This window comes from Adiantum capillus-veneris, chromosome 8, assembly GCF_014529385.1.
Source record: "Adiantum capillus-veneris isolate H3 chromosome 8, ASM1452938v2, whole genome shotgun sequence".
NCBI classification, from domain to species: domain Eukaryota; kingdom Viridiplantae; phylum Streptophyta; class Polypodiopsida; order Polypodiales; family Pteridaceae; genus Adiantum; species Adiantum capillus-veneris.
The window spans coordinates 121,636,528-121,649,131 of NC_140938.1; the positions used below are offsets into that span (position 1 = coordinate 121,636,528).

General features: G+C 43.9%; 2 pseudogenes; one reads left to right on the forward strand and one right to left on the reverse strand.

Annotated features, from left to right (window-relative positions):
- Positions 1 to 423: 423 nt before the first annotated feature.
- Positions 424 to 1,048, reverse strand: LOC147452866 (monothiol glutaredoxin-S11 pseudogene; annotated as a pseudogene).
- Positions 1,049 to 2,794: 1,746 nt separating this feature from the next.
- On the forward strand, positions 2,795 to 12,137 carry LOC147452867 (mitochondrial adenine nucleotide transporter ADNT1 pseudogene; annotated as a pseudogene).
- Positions 12,138 to 12,604: the final 467 nt, after the last annotated feature.

Consider the following 12,604-nt stretch of genomic DNA (forward strand, 5'->3'; position numbering starts at 1 on the left):
ATGTACCGAAAAGCACTTGCATGGACCAGAAGAGAGACGTTGTGGTGATGGCGAGGCAACTTTACACAGCTTGCCGGCGAGAGAGGAAAGTGATGACGAGATGGGATGGCTGCAACATTACACACAGAAACCCTCACTTCTCCTCTCTCTCTCTCTCTCTCTCTCTCTCTCTCTCTCTCTCTCTCTCTCTCTCTCTCTCTCTCTCTCTTTGAGGAGTGCCAATAGCCTGCATGAATTGAAATGAGCTAAAAAGTTCAATAGTATGACAAAAATCCACAACCTAAGAGTAACAAGCTGCCTCAATAAGTCGGACGATTCAAATGCTTGAGAGACCACAATTCAAACATTGCACAATAAACATATGACAAAAAGCCACAGTTACAAGGTCTAGTGAATTGCAAGAAATCTATGATAAACTGGGTACTTTAATGTGTAAATTCTGCACAAAACTCATGAAGGTTTTACCAATTATGAGAGCTCTGCCTTCAACTCACCGCTTGCTTTTAGCTCCAAGATGATATGTCGCACCCTCCTATTAGTTCACCAAGCTGTAGATAAGTTGGCCAGTTGGCATACTTCTTCAGACCTTCTCGAACCTCATTATCACTAAGAATATGAAAGGTACCAAAAGATATACCCTCCTTTTGTAGTATGCTCACCACCTTGGAGTTGAAGCCACAACGCACCGCATTAGAAGAACCTTTCATGAAAAGCGTAGCGGGCGATGAATATATCAAACTCTTTAGTCTACTTTCAAGACTTTCTTTATGGACCACGCCTTTCTCCATCAGTAACTCCTTCAGTTCCCCGCTCTTCTACATCTTATTATCTTAGTGACAATATCACATCCACCGATGAGTTCACCAGCAATATACAACTGAGGGTATGTTGGCCAGTTAGAAAAAGATTTGAGACCTTACCCGACCGCCTCATTCTCTAGAATATCAAAGCTTCCAATTTCGATGCTAGTATCTTTCAGAATCTCTACAACCTTGTGGCGGCTGAATCCACACTTTGGCTCATTAAGTGAGCCCTTCATGAACAACATTACTAGCTTGAAGGCAACAAGACTCTTCAACTTTTCTTGCAAAAGCTCACCCTTGCCTGCCTGCCTCTGAGTCATTTGCAGACATAACAGAACCATTCATCTTACTTGCATCTCTAATTTCCTCTATTTTTTATGTCCTCTTCTCACCACCTCCAGGGCTATAAGCTCAGATACCTTTTGAGCCAATTCAGCTGGGTTGGCGCCCTCCAGTTTATTTACCAAGACGCCATTCTTGAACAAAACAAAGAAGGGAACAACTGACACATTGTAAGCCTCTGAGAAATCCTATGTCTCTGCTGCTTCAATGTTAATTTGAAGAAGTGGACGGTGGGATTGTCGGAGCAGCGAGAGAGAGAAAGTTTTCTTTGATTTCTGTTTGCTTTAGGCAAGGTTAGCATGATCGGCCGAAAAGCAAGCAAGCCTTAGCTAAGGCGGGTGTGGGCTGTGAGTACGGGGATTTTAAAGCTTGGGTGGGAAGTATTGCACGGCGCACAAAACATCACCCCGCAATCCCCCCCCCCCCCCCTGACTTGACGGTGTTGCTGCGTAAATCCTTGAGTGATGCAGCCATCTTCGAGCTCCGTTGACTTCTCAGAATCGCCCTCTTTTCTCTCTCTCTCTCTCTCTCTCTCTCTCTCTCTCTCTCAAAGAGTTTTTTTTTTCGACTGAGAGAGAGAGAGAGAGAGAGAGAGAGAGAGAGAGAGAGAGAGAGAGAAAGGAGGGCGATAGTGATAGTGGTGCTAGTGATAGAGATAGTGATGCTGGTGGCATAGATGAGCAGCGTTGCTAATGCTGAGGCGGAGGAAGTGGGGTGCAAAATAGTGACTGGGGCAAAAGCAGGTGAGGAGGCAAGCACAGAATGATGAGTACAACACTACGGAGGGAAATCCTTCGTTTTTGCAGATGATTCTGTTGCTCCCTACTTGCGATGAGCATCAACGCACAGACAAAGCAGGTGGCGCACCCCAAGGAGAAGGGTAAGCAAGAAAGGAAATCACCCTTACAAGAAAGGGTTCAAGAAGAAGGGCACAGGAAGGCATGGGTGGCCCGGGCCACCCTCACTAACTCAGCCAGCTACTTCGTCCGAGCGCGTCTTCTGTTCGTTTTTTGGTTTTGAATAAATAATAGGGAAAATTACCAAAATACCCCTCTAATTTGTGGAAATTCCCAAAATACCCCCAATATTTTATCATAAATCCCAAAATGCCCTTCAAATTCTCCAAAATTCCTGAAATACCCCTAGTTGTGAGATTAAATTTCTCTAAAGATGAAAAAATTTGTAGCTTTTCATAAGAACTCTTATTGTCTGTCAATATAGGATGCTAAAACTAGAATTTGATTTGGTAATGTAGGGTTTGGAGATTATTTTCTTCATTATTTTTTGACATAACTTCCCTTTTCTACGAGGTAAGTTATGACAATAATATTATAAGCACTCAAAAAAAGATCTCAATTGTCAACAAGGGATAAAGACTAGGAAACCTTGAACAATCCAACCAAAATAGTAACAAAGGCATTTTGGGAAATTTTGAAATTTGAGAGGTATTTTGGGAATTTCCACAAATTAGAGGGGTATTTTGGTAATTTTCCCTAAATAATACGGTGTCTGCACTTGGGTGCCAAAATGTGTTCTTTGTTGTAACCTTTTTACCTTGTAATTTTTGGTGTAATTTTTGTCTATCTTGCCTTTTTGTAAAGATAAATGTTCATCTTAAGGATGTTAATGCTCCTTCTTTTTTCTTTTAAATGAGAGAGAGAGAGAGAGAGCTCTTTTGTACCCTAAATCACTGGCAATCATTGGACATGGTTCGGGATATGCTTACAATGCAGACAAAGGATTCACCAATGCTCTATCGAGGAATGTTCCATGGAGCGTCAATGATAATGAAAGAGGAAGGACCATTAGCAGTCTCCAAAGGTTGGTTGCCGTTTGTTATTGGTGTGATCTCGTATGTGGGTTTGAATATTGCGGTGTATGAATCACTCAAAGACTGGCTGTTAAAGAGGAACATAGCAAGCAAGCGAGAAAAGAATGCTGATTTGAACGTTGTCAGGAGTTTTTTGGAGCAAGGGATTGCGCATATGTACATACACATGCATGGTGCATCGAATAAAGGATTGCCCAATTTCCATAGCCAGGTGGTTACGTGGGGCCCACATGTGTACAGGTAGGACAGCATGTACATAGTGCATCGATTTTCACTATCACCAGTACCAGTATGTTTTTTCTAAAATAATGAGGAGTTTATAGCGCGTAAAACTTCTCAAGGAAGCTGTCCGTGGGCCGACGACATGAGATAAGCAGGTGCGTCAGATGGCATCTAGTGGCGTTAGGAGGGCGGACGGGGTCAATATTTGCACATGGATGAATACGGACACAAAGTGGTGTTTTCTTGTGAGAGTTATGCAAAAAGGTCATCATTAGGACCACTTTTTCGGGCCACTTCACGTGGTTGCGAGACGCATTATTGAAAAGAAATGAGTGCCAGGTGTGCGCATGGATGCAGCAGGGTGACAACTATGCACTGCGAGGTCAGTTTTTGGCCTGTTCGGGGTCCGTTTGAGGTCATCTAAAAGGCCAAGGGTGCCCAACTAATAAAGCTAAGTGTGGGAACTGAAAAAACTGAGAGAAGACCAGAAAAAACGTGGAGAAGAGAGGAGGAACAGCCGCAGGTGTGTTTTTGCTCATTTTGGAGCTTGTTTTGGCCGTAAACTGCTCATCCGAGGTTGGATTTGAGCACTTTGACATTGCAGACTGGGGTTTTGGGCCGTTCCGGACGCGATGGAGCTGTCTATTTTGCCAAATTCCTCCCTCTTTTTTCTGTTGTTTTGGCTGTGTAAGTTTCTCCTATGAGCGAAGTTTCTGCTCCAATTTGTGATTGTATCTGGTATCTTTTACCCATATTGTGTGAGTTGTTTGCCCCATTGGTGTTGGCCCAAGCTCATTTGTATCTAAACATCAAAAATTCTCCTCTTTTGAGCTGAGTTTTTTGGGTGTGTGTGTGTGTGTGTGTCTGTGTGGAGTGGGCAAGTGGATAGTCTCTCTCCTCTCACTCCAGAGGTGTGTTCCCTGTCTCGGCCAGGTGTGTTGTGTAAGCCGAGTGGTGCCCCATAGTGTGTGTGTGTGTATCTTCCAAAGAGTGTGTGTCGGGTCGTTGTAGAGGCGCTGTGTGTGTTTTCATCCCGCTCACATTCTTTTGGCGCCCCCACGGAGGATCTTCTTCGAGTACCTTCTGCTTCGAGCTTCAAGCTTCGAGATTCGGGATTACAGGTTACAGGGACAGGTACAGGTACAAGTGATTCACAGAGGTACAGGTAGCTAGAGTACAGTGATATACTAGCAGTGATGTCACTTGCAGTTGTTGTGGGTATGCATCACTTGGCGCCTATTTGAGCGCATTGTCTGCTGGATTGTACGTTACTTGTGGAAACTGCCATTGTACGCATTTGTGGAGCCATAAATGGTTGTATTTGGCAGTCCCAACCATTTCTGAGACTTGGTCTGGAAGATAGTCATTTCTGAGACTTGACTATACGCGATTTGCATTAGCCTTCGTGTGAGGCTCGATAGCGTGAGGTTTTTATTGAGCTGGGGGATTCTCAAATGTAGAGATCCTTTCGGTGATACAGGTAGCTGGAGCACCCTTTTTGTGACCTCGCCATAGGCTATGTACTAGTGAGTCCTACTTGATGCTCGGGTTCTATTGTTGAGAGTTTATGCATACATATACAGTCTATATTTTGGGTTCCTAATGCTCTATTTCTGGGGAAACTCTGCCAAAATTTTTCCAAGTTATGATGGCTGGTTTTTTGGTATTTTGAGCCATTTATGCTGTTATGCTGCTGAGATTTGGGCAAAAATCAGAGGATAAGTCAGGTGTGCCTTCTTGGAAGCTTCACGGTTGGCTTTAATGGATGATCAAAATGGCCCTCAGTTCACTCCTTTTCATTTAACTCAAAGAATCCAGATTAATGTTCATGTGTCCAGGAAGATCTTTTTCCAGCAGCGCATAGTCTTTATGTTTGGGCCAAGAAGATTGAGAGAGATCCTGGAATGTCCTTTGCCTATTGTCATTCCGATGATTAACTATGAAAACTCATTTGATGTGCATGTGTTTGTCCTTATCTAAAGTTGAGCTCCATTGAAGTGTCTGGTGATTGGATAGTGAAAATTTTTGGGTTATTGCACGTGTGTTCAAAAGGGTTCTCAAAGCATTGTAACTTGGGTAGCCATGGCTTTCTCTTATCCGGAGTTTCATGGAAGAAGTGATGAAGATGTGGAAGACTTTTTGGAAAAGATGGAGGTTGCCTGCATTAGCAACCAGATTCATGACCCTGCGCAGATGTTACATCTTCTCCAAATTTGTTTGAAGAGTGATGCACGAGTTTGGTCTAAAGCATTTGAAGAGGAGTTGCGTGTGGCTGATCCACCTGTAAGGTTGAGTTGGGACAATCTACAACATGGGTTGGAAGTGGAGTTTGTGAAGATAGAAGATCCTGACAAAGTGTGGCAAGAAGTATAGGCTTTGGTGCAAAAGGAAGGTGAGCCAGTAGATGCGTACATACGTAAGTTTTCATTGGCATGGGAGCGAATGTGCAAGGCCTTAGCACCACAGGTACCCCCGCCTGACATGATGAAGAAGGACAGGTTCTTGGTTGGTCTTTGGGAGAATATACGTTGGAGAGTGGAGCTAAAGAAGCCTAGGACATATGAAGATGCAGTAGAGGTAGCAAGGAACAAAGAGTTGAAGTTGAGGAAAATGAGACAGTTAGGGGTGGAGTCTTTGCCAATGAGGTCTGAATTTCAGCCTATAGAGTCTTTACAAGGTCGCATGTCAGGGGTTCATCATAAACCAGTGGTTCGTCTTACTACTCAGGTTATGCCAGCAGTGGTCACTACATCGGTGCAAGATGATGGGCTAAGGCAAGACATGAGGCAAGTGGTAGATTTGATGAAGAATCTCAGCCTAAACATGCTAGGTCAAGTGGGAATATAATCGAGGTCGAGGGAGGTTTGAAAATCAGCCAAAAGGTGAAGAAAGGCCTAGGAATGGTGTTGGACAAAGCAATGGTAGGTACTGGAGGCAGACGCCCATATGTTATAATTGTGGAGAGTTGGGTCACATCAGCCTGCAATGTGATAAGCCACCAAGGATCGGGGGAGACATGTATCCATTGCCAAGACAGGTGCTAACTAGGTCAAATGATTATGGCATCAAAATTAAGGGAGAGGAAGGAACTAGTGGACTGACCCAGGAGGAAAAGGGAAAGACAAAAGTGCTAAGTGTAGTCACCTTGGAGAAGGCATCAAAGCTAGAGGATACATTAGTGATGCCTATTGGGAAGAGGACCACAGAGGATAAGGAAGGAAGAAGTGCCCCAGGTCCTAGTAAGAAGAAAGGAAAGATCCATGAAGGCGAGGATGTCAAGGCCAAGAGTAAAAGGAGAGCTCGTCGAAAGTTTCATGTTTTAGATTTTCCACTAGGGGATGGGCAATTAAGCTATGACTTGAAGGAGGATCTGATGATAAGGAAGGCAGATGTTACTTTTGGGCAGCTTATAGAGATGGTGCCTAAGCTAAAGCGACAGTGGAAGAGGATGGTTTACCCAATGGAGAAAGATCCAAAGAGAGGTTCAGTAAAGGTGTTGGGAATGGATGAGCTACCAGACATTTGTCCAATAGTAGATGTGTGGCATAAAAGGAAAAATTTGGGACAAGGTTATGTGGATGGTGGAGCCCAAATATGCGTCATAACACACTCATGCATTGAGAAGATGGGTCTCACAGTGGCTGGGGTGTCAGGTTTCCGGATCAGATTGGCAAACCATCAAAAAGTAAAATTCTTGGGTGTTGTAAAGAGCTTAGAAATGGAGGCATATGATGCAAAGGCAGTGGTTGATTTTCATGTGATGCCAGCAGGGTTGGGAGCATATCCTATTATACTGGGCAGACCATGGTTACGTGTAATGGGAGCTGTTCAAGATTGGCGACATGGTACGATTAGCCTCTATGGAAAGACAGGTACCAAGAAGCTTTATAATATGGACACAAGGAAACGATTAGAGGAGATTTATGAAGATGAGGATGAGTCTAGTGATGAAGACTCTTCCACAGTGACAGATGAGGACAATGATAGCACTACTAGCAGGGATGAGGATGCTAATGTTGCATTTCTTTTTATGGACAAAGAAATACAGGAGTTTGGTTTAGTTGCATTTGCGAATGAGGTTGAAGATGAAAGTGAAGGGCCTTATGAAGTGATTGAAGGGCTAATGCAAACCAAGGTTGAGTTGTCAAAGAAGCAGGAATTGATGACACAAATGATCAGCGGAGACCTCTCAGCTATGGAGAAGGATATATCTTTGCATATGTTGGCTAGTTTTCCTGATTTGTTCATTACTTCAAATGAAGAGATCAGAGGGTTCAAGGGTGAAGAGATGCATATAGAGCTGAAAGAAGGTGCTAAGCCAGTGCAGCAAAGGCTAAGAAGGATGGGTCAAGAGAAAATGGAAGCCTTGCGAGAAGAGGTGGACAAGTTATTGAAGGCAGGGTTCATAGTCCCTTTGGAGACCACAGAATGGGTGAGTCCAGTTGTAGTCAGTCCAAAGAAGGATGGGAAGTGGAGAATTTGTGTAGATTTTAAACCCTTAAACGCAGCCACTAAGAAGAACCCATATCCTCTTCCATTCATCGATCAGATCTTGGATTCAGTGGCAGGTTATGAGAGGTACAGTGTGTGTGATGGCTTTTCAGGCTATTTTCAATTGAAGATTTCTCTTAAAGATCGCACAAAGACAACTTTCATTACGCCATGGGGCTGTTATTGTTACACAGTATTGCCGTTTGGGTTGTCAAATGGACCATCTTTCTATCAAGAGAGAGCAAATTGGGTATTGGAACCATTCATTGGTAGTTGTGTTAAAGCTTTTATGGATGACTTCTGTGTTTATAGCAGTAGGGCTGAACACCATGAGAAGCTGCAGATGGTATTGGCTCGATATGATGAATGCGGAGGACAACTAAATCCAAAGAAATGTCATCTAGCACAGCCAAGGGTGAAGTTATTGGGCCATATGGTGTCAAAAAATGGCATTGAGGCTGATCCAGATAAGGTTAAGTCTATTATTCTTCTTCCATCACCTACGAGTACGAAGCAATTGGAAAATTTTATACACAAAGTGAAGTACATGGCACGGTTTATTCCATTGTCTTCGCAGCTTCTTTATCCATTACAGCAAGTGGCAAAGCATGATCCATTGCAATGGGATGACAAGTGTGAAGAAGTGTTTCAAGAGGTGAAAGAGGTGTTAGGGGGCTTGTCAGCCATGCAGGCTCCTGATTGGGAGAAAGTGTTTTATGTAAATCCATCAGTAGGGGATGATGCCATTGGAGCCATGCTATTGCAAAAGGGGAAGGGCAGCCATTATATGAGGCCAGTGTATTGTGCAAGTCGAGTGAAGTTGGTAGCGGAGAGAAAGTTCTCGGAAGTAGAGCTAGTGATGGCCAGTGTAATATTTGCTTGTCGACGATTTCGTCATTACTTGCTACCACGACCTTTTGTTTTCTTGACGAGTTATGCCTTTTTGCCACAGTTAATTAATGGCACTAACATGTCAAATGGGGTGAAGAAATGGGTAATTGAGCTGCAAGAGTTTGAGTTCTCTTTTCTAGTGGAAGATAGTACAAGGGCTACCCTAGCTGATTTGTTGACCTACAAGGAGAATCCCCTTATTGTTAAGGAAGAGGTGGTGAGAAAGGTAGTTGAAGAAGTGCCACAGATCAGCAATGCACATGTGTTGTTCTTTGATGGTTCATACAGAAAGAGCCACGATGCAGCTTCAGGGGGTATAGCACTTTATGATCCAGAGAGGAAGCTAGTATGCAAGAGAGGGTTCAAATTGGATGCTCATAGTAACAATGAGGCTGAATATGCTACTCTGGAAGCCGGATTACACATTTGTTTGAAGCATGGGGTTCGAAGGTTGAGCATAAAAGGTGATGCCTTGTTAGTGGTGAAGCAAGTTTTGGGTGTGTGGAAGAGCAAGAACACCTCATTGAAGGAAATGTGCTTCATAATTAAAGGCCTGTTAAAAAAATTTGAAGCATGGATCATCAGACACATTGAACGTGCTCTAAATGGAGAGGCACATGAAGCAGCTCAAGGAATGATTGGGGAGCTATTTGTGTTGAGGACCACTTTACCTCTTTATCATGGCCGGGAAAGTTTGGCTCAAGAAGAGGAGTTTTTGCTAATAGGAATCATTCCAAAGAAGATTCAGAAGTCTAAGAAGTATAGCTTTGTGCGTAGAGCATACAGGTACAAATTGATTGGTGATGTCTTATACATGAAAGGGGCTGATCTCGTGTTGAGACGTGTACCTTGGCGGGAGGAGCTTTACAGAGTGTTGGAAGAGAATCATGAAGGCGCATGTGGTGGCCATTTTGCTCTAAAGATCACCTTGCATAAGATTTTGCAAGAGGGGTATGTATGGCCTAGTTTGCACAAGGATGTTCACCATTGGTGTAGGTCTTGCAATAGGTGTCAAGCATTTGGGAAGAGAGTGTTGAAGCCAGAGCTACGAAAAACCATTATGGCATTTGATGTGTTTGAAAAGTGGGGCATTGATGCAATAGGCCCGTTACCTATCACAAGCAGGGGCAAAAGCTATATTTTGACGGCAGTGGACTATCTCTCTAGATGGGCAGAGGCTATAGAAGTAAAGAAGATCATTGCAAAGGATGTGGAAAAATTTGTGTATGATGAAATATGTTGCAAGTTTGGGGTGCCATTAGAGCTACTTTCAGATAAGGGGCCAGGATTTAGAGCTAAACTGCTAGACTTCTTATGCACAAAGATGAAGATTAGGCACCAGCATACCACTCCTTATTACCCGCAGTGTAATGGCTTAAATAAAAGATTCAATGGTGAGTTGGTACCAATTCTTGCTAAAGTGACAGAGCACCAAGGAAAGAATTGGGATTTGGAATTGCCTAGTGCATTATGGGCTTACCATACTTCGGTGAAGACAGGTACTGGGTTTACTCCGTTTCATTTGGTGTATGGAAAGGAAGCACTATTGCCTGTGGAGGTAGAGTTGCCTGCGGTCAAGATGTTAGAGAAGTTTCTTGGGACGCCTAGTGATGCATTCAAAGGGAGGCTCTTGCAGTTACAAGAGGTCCAGTTGGATAGGATGAGCGCATTGGAGCATTATAGGCAGATGCAGGATAAGGCTTTGGCAAAGATAAATGAAAAGGTCAAAAGTAAGGGTATCAAGAAACATGACTTGGTTTTGCGCTACAACAGTAATCTGGATAACACCTTCCAAAAGAAGTTTCAAATTAAGTGGGAAGGCCCTTTCAAGGTAGTGGAGTGTTTCCCGAATGGTACATATCAGTTGGCTAACTTGGATGGGTTTCTACATAAGTCAAGGGTAAATGGATTGCGTCTTAAATTGTATCATGCCAGGTTGATGATGGTCGAGAAGGATGAGCTGTATGTGGATCAAGGAGTGTTGGTGAGGGATGAGAAGACCTGTGATGCGGCGAGTCTCATATCTCTGTTTGCTGCTGCTGATCATAAATGATCTAGCAGGCTAGGGGATGGGCAAATTATGTCAGGAGTTTTTTGGAGCAAGGGATTGCGCATATGTACATACACATGCATGGTGCATCGAATAAAGGATTGCCCAATTTCCATAGCCAGGTGGTTACGTGGGGCCCACATGTGTACAGGTAGGACAGCATGTACATAGTGCATTGATTTTCACTATCACCAGTACCAGTATGTTTTTTCTACAATAATGAGGAGTTTATAGCGCGTAAAACTTCTCGAGGAAGCTATCCACGGGCCGACGACATGAGATAAGCAGGTGCGTCAGATGGCATCTAGTGGCGTCAGGAGGGCGAACGGGGTCAATATTTGCACGTGGATGAATACGGACACAAAGCGGTGTTTTCTTGTGAGAGTTATGCAAAAAGGTCATCATTAGGACCACTTTTTCGGGCCACTTCACGTGGTTGCGAGACGCATTATTGAAAAGAAATGAGTGCCAGGTGTGCGCATGGATGCAGCAGGGTGACAATTATGCACTGCGAGGTCAGTTTTTGGCCTGTTCGGGGTCCGTTTGAGGTCATTTAAAAGGCCAAGGGTGCCCAACTAATAAAGCTAAGTGTGAGAACTGAAAAAACTGAGAGAAGACCAGAAAAAACGTGGAGAAGAGAGGAGGAACAGCCGCAGGTGTGTTTTTGCTCATTTTGGAGCTTGTTTTGGCCGTAAACTGCTCATCCGAGGTTGGATTTGAGCACTTTGACATTGTAGACTGGGGTTTTGGGCCGTTCCGGACGCGATAGAGCTGTCCATTTTGCCAAATTCCTCCCTCTTTTTTTTGTTGTTTTGGCTGTGTAAGTTTCCTCTATGAGCGAAGTTTCTGCTCCAATTTGTGATTGTATCTGGTATCTTTTACCCATATTGTGTGAGCTGTTTGCCCCATTGGTGTTGGCCCAAGCTCATTTGTATCTAAACATCAGAAATTCTCCTCTTTTGAGATGAGTTTTTTGGGTGTGTGTGTGTGTGTGTGTCTGTGTGGAGTGGGCAAGTGGATAGTCTCTCTCCTCTCACTCCAGAGGTGTGTTCCCTGTCTCGGCCATGTGTGTTGTGTAAGCCGAGTGGTGCCCCAGTGTGTGTGTGTGTGTATCTTCCCAAGAGTGTGTGTCGGGTGGTTATAGAGGCGCTGTGTGTGTTTTCATCCCGCTCACAACGTCCTTGCAAAACTTGGATGTGGAGCAATAGCACGTACAGTGGGCCAGACTGTGGCATATCCACTTGATGTGCTATTGAGAAGGATGCAGATGGTGGGATGGAAGGATGCCTCCTCTGTCATCATTGCGGATGGTCAAAAGAAGGCACCGGTTCAGTACACTAGGATGATTGATGCTTTTTGGAAGACTGTTCGTAATGAAGGCAATGGAGCCTTGTACAAAGGCCTGATTCCCAATTCTGTCAAGGTTGTTCGTTCTATTGCTTTGGCGTTTGTGACATATGAGGTGATGAAGGATCTTCTTGGAGTCAAATTCCAAATATCAAATTAAGTGATTGTAAATGGACAAACGATTTCAAAGCACATTGGCCGTAGTACTGATTTGTAAGAGTCTCTAGTTTTTCAAAGAAGGAAAACTTAAATGATAAGTCCGGGTGTGCGTAGTAGGGAGGGGGGCAATCACTTTTACTCTTTTATTACTGAGAATCGAGAAAGATACCACCAATTGCACAAGCTACCATTCGTTGAAACCATTAGGGCTACCAATTGTAGGAGTCGGTAGCTACCAGAAGAACACGTAAAGAGGCGGTATCAAAGACATGTGTAGAGGAGCTTTTGCGGCCCTTTGCAGACGGATCTCAAAGTGTGGTTGTGCTCTGCAAGGACAAAGACACAGGTGCTCTTATGGTCTACAAGATGAACTGGGTCCATGCCTCTACAAGTAGACGACTGAAGAGTACAAAGTCTGCGGCGGTGAAACCAGTTGCTCTCACGTTCATGCCGCACTAGAAGGCCACG